Source organism: Gymnogyps californianus, chromosome 6 (assembly GCF_018139145.2).
Source record: "Gymnogyps californianus isolate 813 chromosome 6, ASM1813914v2, whole genome shotgun sequence".
In the NCBI taxonomy this organism is placed as follows: domain Eukaryota; kingdom Metazoa; phylum Chordata; class Aves; order Accipitriformes; family Cathartidae; genus Gymnogyps; species Gymnogyps californianus.
The window spans coordinates 25,360,147-25,372,125 of record NC_059476.1 but is presented as its reverse complement, the minus strand read 5'-3'; the positions used below and the strand labels follow the sequence as shown (position 1 = coordinate 25,372,125).

Below are 11,979 nucleotides of genomic sequence, written 5' to 3'. Positions count from 1 at the left end.
CTTGAGAAGGCTTTACTCCTCCCATCGGAAGGGCGGGATAGATGCATGCCGTCAGTGTCAAGTCCACGTGAACTTCCATTTTGCAGGTTAAGGCAGTTTTCTATCTAGCTAGCACCACCAGAGCAACACAAATGAGAAGAGAAAGGCTCACAACACAGAAAACCCCACAGTCACTGCTTCCCCCCCCCTTCCCTTTCAGACATGGCCCCTCATCAATCAAAGCTGGACCTGAGAGGCTAAACACATTTATTAATTTTGTGAGGTTTTATACCATCTTGATTCTTGTAAGAAGTGCTCAGGTTTGTGATAAAACATTCCAAACGATTCAATTTGAAATGGCTGCAAGCTTCACTGCAAAAATTTTCTCAATGAGACCACATGAAAGGCAGAACAACTAGAAATCAGGACACCTTTCTCTGACCTTCACTCACCACTTGACCCTGGTCACTTCACTTACCCTTTTTTTACCTCTACTTCTTCATCTGCTAAATGGGCTTTATTAATGCAAACTTACTTCACTGTTTTGAAGCTTAATTAGGTAATGTTTGTAAAGTGTTTTGAGATCAATACGGTATTATTACTAATGTATTTAAAATCTCATCTCTGCTGCTATTTGCTCTTGGAGGCTTGACAAGAAGGCTTTCACGGTTCCATGTCTTCAACAATCCTTAGCAGCAGCTCTGCCGTTAGAGCTCTCATATGAGTGATCAGCAGATGGAGTTGGAGGAGTGAGAAGGGAAATGACTGATTCATACCATTATTGCTGTTACACATGCTGCTTTCTAGAAGACAAAATAGAAAATATAAAGAGACGGTTGATAACAAATACTTAAGCATTTAAAGGAAGACACTGAAAGTTCAGAGAACTGCTTATGTGTTATCTGAAATGATTGCATTTTTCAAAAGCATCCTTTTGGTATAGCCATCTTAGCCTTCAAGCCTAACAGGAGTTGGAGAAAGGTTCTAAATGTGAGACGAGGGAGAAAGAGAAGAAAGGGTCACTGGAAACGGTGTTGCCATCTGAGGATCTATGATAAGAAGCTTCGTTAAGGAGGAAAAGGAGATTTTCTGTCTGTAAACAAATGTGGAAGAATTGACCATAGCTTACCTACTAGGAATAGTTTCTTCCTTCAGTTTTCAGGCTATATCTCTGCTGAAATCAAATCTACTCGTCTCCTGTCACCAAGAGATTAAAAAATGGAACTAGTTACTGAAAACATAGAGTAACAAAGTTTGATTTTTAAAGTATGATCCCTGCAAAATCCTCTTTATAAATTAGGCAGATATACTTGCTTTTCACTTGTTTATTCTGACACTTTCAAAGTGGTATCCTCTTCAAAAAAATAAGAAGAAACAATGGGCCACGTCCTGGTCCAGTCCTGCTGGCACAAGTGATGCCTTGACCTGAAGAACTAACTAGGGACTGTGCTGGCAAGAGAGAATGTCTGGATAAGGGAGAGCCAACAAAGCAAATTTTATCCCACATGCCCCTGTTCATGTAGAAAATCTGACACCAGAGGTAGAAATAGTATGATCAGTACATGTTCCACAGGAACAAAACATGACAAATATAACCTTTTTCTTATAGCCTGTGCAACCTGGAGGTGATCTCCAGACTTAAGCACGGTTGCAAGCCTACACCTCTCTTCTGCAAAGATTAAGATTTTGATTCAGGATCCTCTCTAATCTAGAACATTTTAAAACCTTCTATCTGTATTCTACACATCTTTTCTTCAGTAAACATTTGAAAAAAGCTACCTTCCAGATTAACACAATAAAGAGAATACATTTTTCATACCAGATACATGCAGCTCCATTGACACAAGCTGTGTTGCATTTGTAGATCCTTTGGTACAAAAAGAGATACGTAAGTTATAAACCAAGAATAATTAAATACAATGTTATTATAGCTGTCCACGGCAGAGGGTGCTAAGATAAAGAGAACTGACCATAGAGTTAACATCTGGGGCAATGGGAAACACATTTATGGCAAGCAGGAGATAGAAGTTTGTTGATTAGTGCAGTAATAAAGACATTGGTTGACTCTTCGTGAATATTAGCTCTGTTGCTTTTTTCTGAAATTCAGGCTTTTCATAAGAAAGGAGGTACAACATCCAGAGCAGAAAAATGATGCGTGGTTTCTTGCATCAATAATTTTTCTCAGAAATTGAATTTAACACACACACACTAATAAAAACATATCAGATCAAACAAGCAAGCAGACAGTGAATGTTCTCCTATACTCCACCTTTTTTTCCCCCCAGAAGTCTTTTAATCAGTCTCAAGAAGATACATTTATCTCATGCCAAAAGCAGCCTTAAGTAAGAGTAGAAAAATTCAGAAATACTTCTGCCAGTGAAACTGGCTGTTACTTCAATGAAAATGAGGTATCTGACTGATAGCTTAGCTTCTATTGTGTTTCAGTGAAAACACATCCTTGAATTTAGAGCTGTGTAATGACATTATTGCATTAAGCTTGTTATTTGAAAACAGACAAACTGCTCCAAAAATATTCTGCTACCAGACACATTTGGCTTCATCTCTTCAGAGATGACTGAACATGTCATTAAGTCCTCCCTCCCTATACCTACCTACCCACCCGTTTTCACAGACTGTTAAGTTTGCTTGTGGGGCAGAGTGAAGCAAAAAGAAGGGAAGAGGCAACAGGTCTGAAGTATGTGCCTGAGGGCCTGGAAAGCTCACAAATTTGAAAAGGGATTACCAAGTCTTTGGCTAGTGAGTCAAGCTGAACCCAGAGCGAAAATTTTTACCCTTTGATGAAATGCAGTGTCCTCTGTCAGTAGTTCTCAGTCTTCCCCACACAAAGGCAAGCTCTCCTTGATTCTCTGCTCCTTCACTCACACGTCTGCAGAAGGCAGGCGTCTCTCCCGTTGAGCCCAGAGGCAGCAATTGGGGTTCTCTCTCTGAAATACCTTGGAAGCTCTCATCCTCAGCATCAGCTCTCTGACCTACAAGACCTGAACAGAAATTGCACAGAGGTCAGAGTAGGGAGTAACTTTGTAACTGTAGTCACAGTGACAAACTTGACTAATTTTAAGATGGAGCTGGAGAAGTGCACCTGTGACAGCAGACATGATGTCCATTCCAGATCTGCATTCCTGTGTGAAATAACTAGATTGCTTGTTAACCTATAGCAGTGAAAGGCTAAGAACTGGGAGGCCAAAATACCTTCTCCCTACTTGCAATGGATGTGTCCCTCCAGGTCAGGACCCCACCACACAAGCCCAGTAGTGCAGGTAAAACTTTTACAGCTACCATCCATGCAGTTCCCATGCTGGGACTTTTCACTAACAGTAAGTTCAATGCAAATATCAAACAAACAACCGATAAAAGTAGTTTGTTTTATTAAATAGAAACAAAAAAACTGTTTACAGGGATCAGAAATCCAGGGTGGTTTTCTGCTTGCTAGCTTTGACATCAGGGGAACTCTTGATTTACACCAGAGTAAGTAGAAATCAGACTTGGGGAGAGAACAGATAGTTCAACAGTTCTGCTTAAAACCACAGGATACTCACACTGGAGAAAGACAGGAGGGAGAGGGGAAGGCTGAGAGACAGCCTTGCAGAAGAAAGCCCACATACGCCGTGGCTGGCAACTTGTTGGGAATTCAGGCTTTGACCAAAGCAACTGAGGTGGCTCCCCACAGACATCTATTTGTTTCAGTGGAAGTTAGGAGGCCAAACAGGCGTTGGGCTGATCAGCATTTTGGAGGATCTGGACGTTATCACTTTGGTATAACCGAACACCTTTGTGCCTAAAGTCCCAGCTTCAAATCTTGTGGCAAGATGAGAGGACTCTGATTACTGATGATAAGCCAAAAAGAAAAGCACAGTAATACTCAAGTAGAGCATATACACAACAAGTCCTCAAGGCAGAATTCCTGTTACAACTGGCATCATAACACTGAGATACATTTAGCCACTATTCAATTATATGTTCTTTTTCCCTCCAAGTTACCACTCTCACTAGGCATGAGTACTCACTGAAGAGTGAAGACAAGTAGTAAATAAGATGCAATGAAAGTTGTTTTACATCTCTTCATCCCCTCTACGCAGCTCCCTCAACCTTAAAATTTAGGGGAATAAAGACCAGGTTTTCTATGCAGACAATGAAAAGTATATGCATTGAATGTCAATTCTATAGGAGAGAAAAGAAAAGACTGAAAGAAACCCATAAAAGGAAATGCACCACATTCTTCCACCCTCTACCCCAACAAATCCAATTAAACTTGCCAAGACACACACACATGCCGTCAATCATTCCAGATCCTATCTGCCCTATCAATATTTCAGCAGCATTTCACTCGCTTACTTTCCAGGACTATGCACACTCCACACAGCATGCACTCATTGTTCCCCATGCTCCCTCGTTGCCCCTCTTAATCAGTCACAACAAGCCACATTCATTTCTTTCCCACACCTTATGCTACACCAAGCTAGCTCGTTAGCTGGCACAGCAGAGCTTCTTTGTGCTCCATTGACAGTTTGTGGCTTGGTTTGTGGGGGTTTTTTTAACGGGAAAATGCAGGATGCAAAACATGGCTGTTTATGTACAGAAGGACACCAACACAGAGGAATTGTGTTCATGCTTATAAAATAGTTTTGCTTATTGGGAAATACTGCTCTCCTATTGTGGTGGCCTCATTTTAAAGAGCACAAGGAAAATGGACTGAAAAGTTTAGAAAATTTCTGGTAACATATGAGATCCAAAAGTTCCCCAGACACTTTATGTATCTGACATGGGCACTCTCAAAGCCTGCCCTAGACATGATATCATTATCAAAATAACTTCAGTAATTTGGACTTCTGTTCCTATGTAGGCTGTAGGGTTCTGGCTTCAGAACAGAACTAAAACTCCTTAACAGGAAAGGGAGATGTGTGATGGCTTTTTCTTTCTGTGTATCTTGTGCAAGAATGAGGGTTCTCCCAGGGCTGCCCTTGAGCCATAGGCATACACAGTAACTCATTTTCAAAGATGAGGCTTATTTTAGGCACACTGGAAAGATCGCAGCCATATCTTGTGCCAGTATAATAATAGGTCTGTCGGCTTTCTCTTCAAATTGTCTCTTGATGTCACCAAAGGAAACATACAGAAACCTAATCTGATGGAGGATTCACTGACTGTTGGGCTGCCTTTACTGGCATTACAGGCAGTGACCTAAAGTGGCTCCAAAAGAATGACTGGGCTTTCAAGCAGGCAGTAGCTATTCCAGCTGAGCAATCTGTCAATATGAATTTTACCCGTTTCCAGTATTCCCATGTCCTGAACTACTCCAGTGCTGAGTGGATTCCCAGTTTGAAGGTGAGCTCCTGTTCCATCCCTATGATGTTTTTCTTTTTTTCTGAAAAGCGTGAAGTGCTGACATTGCAGCCTAATGTCCATACAAGATGACCGGAGTTCACAAATGAAATGGCACAAAAAATACACATGCTAGTGATCACTGTGTGTGCTCACACAGCCACCAGACAATAGAGACCAGTTGTGCAACTTGATACATCCAGAATAGATATGACTAGATTCTAGTGATCAGCCTGTACTCTCCCTCAAATCCAAACAGAAACTGGAAAAGGTTAAATCTTTTCTCTCTTTTGCAAAGAGGATTTTTATCTTTCTGGAATCATAGCCTCTCACCTGCTGAGCTCTAATTTATGGGTCTAAAAGTGCTCTTCAGTCTTCAAAGTCTCACTTTCTGTCTTCAAATACACTCCTAAATGAGTGTAATACACTCGACATGACCACCCTAACCCTCAATGAAATTTCAAGCTCTCTCTGCACAAAATGTGAATTCTAAGATTATAAAGCGTCGCATGTTATCAGTAAAAAAATTCAGAGATAAGGACTCATAGTTTAAATGCATCTTTTAGACAGAATGAATTTAAACATTAACTTTTCAGCTTCAGTTTCATTAAATTATCAGGGAATGCTGAGCTTCCAGTAGTAAGAGAGAGTTCATCTGGATAGCATAACTTCACCTCCCATCATGGTGAGAACCGCCAAGTACACTCCCCTTGGAGGATCTTGTTCTGCTTCCTCATGCTGAGACCTATCACACAGTCCTCTGGGGTCCAGGGGAAAACCTGGTTGATCATGCCCTGAAAGTGCAGGCAAGGTCAACTACATGTAGAGCACAGCTTCCTCAGACAACAGACACCCTGCTAATCATTTGAGAGTGAGCTGAGATTAAAAGGATCTGCATAGACAGGCTTGTTATTCAGATAGTTCGCTACCTCTCTTTAGCAGTCTCGCTGGAGATCTACACTTTGGAGAACCCCAATCCCCCATTCTAAAAGGGGCTTTCTCCAGTCTAGAGCTTCTTTGAAGCAATGCTCCCCAAAAACATGAAGGGAGCTGTGTAAGCTTGGATCCAGAGTAAAAAGGGAAAAACCTCACTCTGCAAAGTTCTGGCTTTAATATAGACCTCAAGGTTTTGAAAACCAACATCCCTGGAGGTGCTGCCCAGAAACTGTTTCTTCCCTGAACCTCTTAGTATTTTCCACTTTCTTAACTCTTTGAGAAACTTCTTTGCACAAGGCAGAAATCCAGACTTTGAGGAGATAGAGGAAGAAAAGGGGAAAAAGAGGAAAGCAGGTGAGCATTGCTCCCCTGGGCAATTATCTATCCTGTAAAAAATTAGTGTTTACTCCCACTTGTAACAAGGTTATCTGCCAAATACAAACACTGCTTTCTGTGAATAGCCCAGCTAGGAAGAACCAAAGCCAAAGGGAACTTCTGAATGAGTCACAACCAGAATTGGCCATAGAGCACCCGTAAAATATTGACTGCAGCGTGACTTGTTTCCTATATTTGGTGAACAACGTATAATTTCCACATAAATTAGGAAATGACTTTATGACTGAAAAGAAGTCACAGTTGTGCAGGCATGCAGTCTGAGTGCCAGCTCACTTATCCCTGGTAACATGAACTCTGCTGACTTGGGGATTGCCTGGAGGCCTCCAGGGCACTAGCAAACACGGCATCAAATGACTCCAGCACAGTCTTTTCAGAGAAAGAGGTCTGACACGGAATGCTGTGAGTCACCCTGTAGAAGGGTTTATGTGCAGTGTTTGTGGGCAACAAGTGCAAAAAAGAGCTGAAGAGCATTCAAGAATGTAGTTGGCAAGGTGCTGACATGTGATTCTAATAAGGAAATTACAGTTTTTCTCAGCCATGCTTTTGGTAAGGGGTCACTTGATGCAATGTGTGGAATTTCTTTCGAGTGCTGCATCTTGCGCACTGTTCTTGGGAATACAATGGGCAAAGCTCCCAGGCTATGATTAATTAAAATAGCTACCACATGTTTATCTGTGTATTTATCTGATGGTAGAAACCATGTGCACACACGCAGCATTTCTGACCTTAATTTATAACCAGGTCACTTGCTTTCTACTGCACTAGTGATGTTAAGAGGTAAAAATCACAGCTGAAAGGAGTAAAGCTCCCTCTGTTTATCCTGGAAAGGAACTTGAGCACTGAAGAACTCAGCAGGACAGACCTGGCCTTGCAGGAATCTTGCATTCTAATATTTGTTATACTGTCTTGCTCATGGTGTGTGGAGAGAGTAAGGTAACAAAAAATGGGTGCTTAAAACCAGCACCCCGAACAGGGAGTAAACTGAGCTTGCCAACAGGGACTTCAGAGGAGACTACGTCTTCCAACTTCTCATTCCTCTTTGCAATTTAAAAAGATATCTTCCCAGACCTTGACTTTAATAGCTGCCATTTAAAACTCACAGCCTTGAGTATGAAGCTTGGAATTACATTCCCATTTTTCAGAAACAAGGAAGGGCTGCGGTCTTTTCCAACATATTCTAGAAGAGTACGTGCTCCCTTTTACTCCAGCAGCCTAGGTTTTAGGTCCTACCTTGATCCTGTCTTCTGAGAAAGCCTATTGGTGTTAGTCCAGTGAATAGGCACATGAACGCTTAATCCGTGAGTCTGGGTGGGTTTAGATACAAGCAAGAGCCTGAATGGGTCAGCAGTCTCAACATCAAGCAGCTCTTTTGGTCCTTTGCAGGGGCTTTGACAACACTAACATCAATGGATTTCATGTGTCTTCAGGGCTGGGTGACAGCCAAATGGGTTTTTGAGAATCTAAAGAGTTTGTCACTTAGACTACTTGGTGGAATTGCCTTGTCCTCCTTTCATTTCATCTTCCCCAATAAGCTTCAGAAGCTACCATCCTTTCCATGCCTCTATTACTTCTTTGTGCACTTATCTTGTAACCAGTCTGCTACACTGTAGGGGCCATTTTGAAGCTTTGATCTCAATTGGCAACACTACTAGGTACACACTTCACATGCTCCTAGGTCAAAAGAGGAGAGGATCCTCCCGGAGGTTTATTCTAATTGTTTTGCCTGCTCCATCGCACCACTCACTGCCTGAGCCCCCATCCTCATTTCTGCAATTTATAGCAGCCAGAATATGAGCAACACCTGCATGTCTTATGGGGAAGCAGCCAGCTTCCCCTTACTGCTAATGGACTTTGAATGAATGGGGCAATATATTCCTCCTCCAATTATTTAATAAAATTGAAACTGATTTCTAACACAGCACCTGGACAAGCTGCCATTTATCGAATGAACAAAAACCCCCGATGAATTAACCATTCTCTCCCTTGCTTCCTTTTTCTGACACTGTTGTTGCAAATCAGGTGCAGTTAGCAGAGTGTGCTTCCTGATAAATCATGATGGCTACTTCATCAGATTTTGTTTTTGTAAGTCACTTTCCCCTGAGCAGAAAACTATTCCAAATTTGTGAGCATCAACTGAGATGTTGGGAAAGACCTTGATGTGTTTCTGAAGCTCAACATTAGAGAAACATGGATACATATTCCCTTGTGCTATAAGGGCTGTCCCTGGCAATGCTGTGGATTCACTGATCTTAGCCTGAGAAGCAACTAGTGCATTTTTAGAAATAAAGCAAAACAGTAAAATTTGGATCCAAAGGTTCTCAAGATTAAAAGGTTTGGACACATTTGGTCCATTAGAAAAAAAGAGGCTTGAAAAGATTGCTTAGGTTAGTGGGATGAGGCTTCACAGCCAGACTTTCAAGGCATCCCAGTACCAGGTGTTATAGATGGATTTTCAGAAGCTGGAGATTTTTAGGATCTAGGATTCATATTTGCAGAAGATAATAATTTCAGACTTGAACCTAACTCCATATTTGCCCTGCAGGAGCATGAGTGGACATGGAGCGGGACCAGAATGGTTCATTCAAAAGATGGCAGCCAGATGCAGTCTGTGTCTGACCTTTGCATTAGGCAGATATTCAGATCAAATGTGTAGTTTCAGAGCTGTCTCTGGCTGGCTCCCTTTCCACAGGTTAACTGGTTTTTTCAAAAGGTGTTCTGGAAAAGATTAATTTGAATCCATATGTGTTGCTACTGTCATGTTATGAAAGGCATCTAGAGAAAAGGCCTCCAAATGAGGGACATACAGCCATCAGCCAAGAGGCTGATATGCCTAGGTACTAGTCTCTAGCACAATGTTTTCTGTCAGCTTCCCAATTTAACAGTTTGTTTTACTTAAAAACATACAACCCTCCCCGCCACCCCCCACCAATCCAAATACTGAATTATTTGGAAAGACCTAGGCTGGTGTTCTGTGTCAGGAATGACACCTGCACCCTGAATGTCTACATGTAGCAATAAAAACATGTACCTTTTAGAGATACAACATTTTATTGTAGTTTTTTTTAAAAATGCATGCACACAGTTTCCTGTGATGAAAGATGGTAAAGTAAGATCCAATAAAGGAATCAACACAAGCTAGGAAACAGAGATAAACAGAGACTTACCAAACAACTTGATGCAACAGCAAAGCAGCCAACAGCACTGAAGTCATGTCTTCATGCTAAATTTGGTCCAAGCACTCAGGGTGTTTGTTCCAATATTTTCACGCAGACCTACTGAACAGACGGCACCAATATTCTTCCGTTAGCAAGACAAACAAGTCCATGTGACGGGAAAACCTTCCCCTCCTAACTCTTCCCCAAAATGTCTATTGACAAGGACAAGACTGGGCTAAGTAAACCTCCTGTGAGCTCTGGAGGGCTCCCTGCAAAAGGCTATGGGATTGCCTTTTATGGAAAGGAGAAGAACCTGATGTTATTTATTCCTCCTAAGAATAAGCTCTCACAGATGAGATTCGAAGGCCAACAGGCTAATGGCCCTTGAATGACCAACATTTCAGAATTAGGTGCAGTTTACATGCCAATAGAGGCTAGGAACTGAATCAGGAACAGCACAGCTGAGAGTTGCCATATGGCCCCTGCAGCCACACGATGGGTGTGAACTGCAGTGGGTGCTATAAATGGGTGCTCTGCGCCACTAAATCCATTCCATGAGTGGTTTCTGTCTTACTAGGGGAATGGATTTCTGTTGTGCTGTGTAGGCACAAACCCTTTGGAGGATGCAGAGACTCTTTTGCCGGCAAGTAGAAAATAAGTTCAACTGTTTACTTGTTGCACCTAGGCAATCAACAGGGTCCTACCTAGATTGATGGGAACAGGTTTTTCTTCTTGTCCCTGAAGGATTCACTTTCTAGACCCTAAAATAAAAATAATTTTAAAAAATTGAAAAAAATCATGCTAATGAGACAAAATCTTGGGATCCATCTGCATATTAGATTTCAGATGACCCCAACTCCATAACCTCTAGATAGCAAGCCAGCTTGGCAGTAGTCATTTGTTTCTGCAGTTACACAAAGCCATTCAGGCCATAAGGTGCTGGGATTTACCACAGAGGCAAAGGTTTAAGGTTCTCCCAAACTAAAAGAAACCAAGTCTCCGTTCCTGAAACAGTATTGTGTTCCCAGGCTGTAACAATAACAGTTTTTACCACTGGGTGAATCAGCCTTCCAGATTTGTAATTTATGATAACAGCAGCACGAAAAGCCAAGCTGTGTGTGAAACAGAGCTAGATTTAGATCTGAAAGAAAGGGTTCCCCACAGAAGAGAGGGACAGCTGAAACACACATTGGATGCCTATGGAGAGGTAGGGCAATCTTTTGATCAAGACAAAGGAGCAGGACTTGGGGGAGCTGGGTTCCTATAGGACACTGAACAAACGACCTCCCTTCTTTCTGTCTGTATTTCCCCAGTGGTGTCGCAGGATGGCTGTGACAAGACCACTTGGGAAGACATTAAGATCCTGAAATGATGGACAATATATGAAGAGCAATATATTGCTCTTTCAACAGTTGCAGATGAGCCCATCTCCAGATGCTTATCACACACTAACTCACACACACACCATTTCTTTTCATAAGCAAGATATTTTACGCCTGTTTTGTCATAAATCAAGAGTGTTAATTAGACCTACTAATGACACTGACACTTTTGTCCAAGTTAAAACATGCTGGAGTTTGGCCTTGTCTCCTGGACACAGTAAGCAGGTTGCAAGTTTTCTTTTTCACAGTGCTCACCCACGTATATACCAATGTGAGCTGCTAGTTTAGTTAACACTTCATGCACTATATATAATCAGAAATATTTTAGCTGATAAAGTTACAAATTCCAAAAAGAAGCCACAAATTTCAGGTACAAATTGTGACCTTTATGGCTTTACATGATACTCACATGCTAATATTGGGTTTATAATTTCCTCCTTCTGATTTAAATATGAATCCCTTTACAAAGCTTAGCCTGAGTGAAACCTCTCTTAATGCTGTTTTTTGACTTGTGTGAAGTAAAGAAATGGTCAGTTTCCCATTTCAGAACCACGGCTATGCAGTTTTGTGCATGAGGGCAGTACCCTGCAACCAGCTATGAAAACTGTGCTTAATCATAAAATTTTAGCCAATTAAAACCACTTTTCAACAGTTGCCTGGCAAAGCGGTGGAGGGGAAAGGAAGAGTATTCAAATTCCAGCTAATCCCTGCCATACCACAATGCACAATTTTGTTGTCTGTCCTGAAAGACCTATTAGAACCGTTCCTGAGTTGCAAGTGAAATCACTGCA

At 41.6% G+C, this 11,979-nt stretch overlaps 1 long non-coding RNA gene across 1 annotated transcript; it reads right to left on the bottom strand.

The window, feature by feature from the left end:
* Positions 1-240: 240 nt before the first annotated feature.
* On the bottom strand, positions 241-10,569 carry LOC127017960 (uncharacterized). The gene is made up of 6 exons (XR_007766663.1): positions 10,511-10,569; positions 9,816-9,926; positions 2,772-2,978; positions 1,799-1,846; positions 1,109-1,176; positions 241-782 (listed from the first exon to the last, which is right to left on the bottom strand). It is a non-coding gene; the product is annotated as an uncharacterized LOC127017960 (long non-coding RNA).
* Between the last annotated feature and the right edge of the window lie 1,410 nt (positions 10,570-11,979).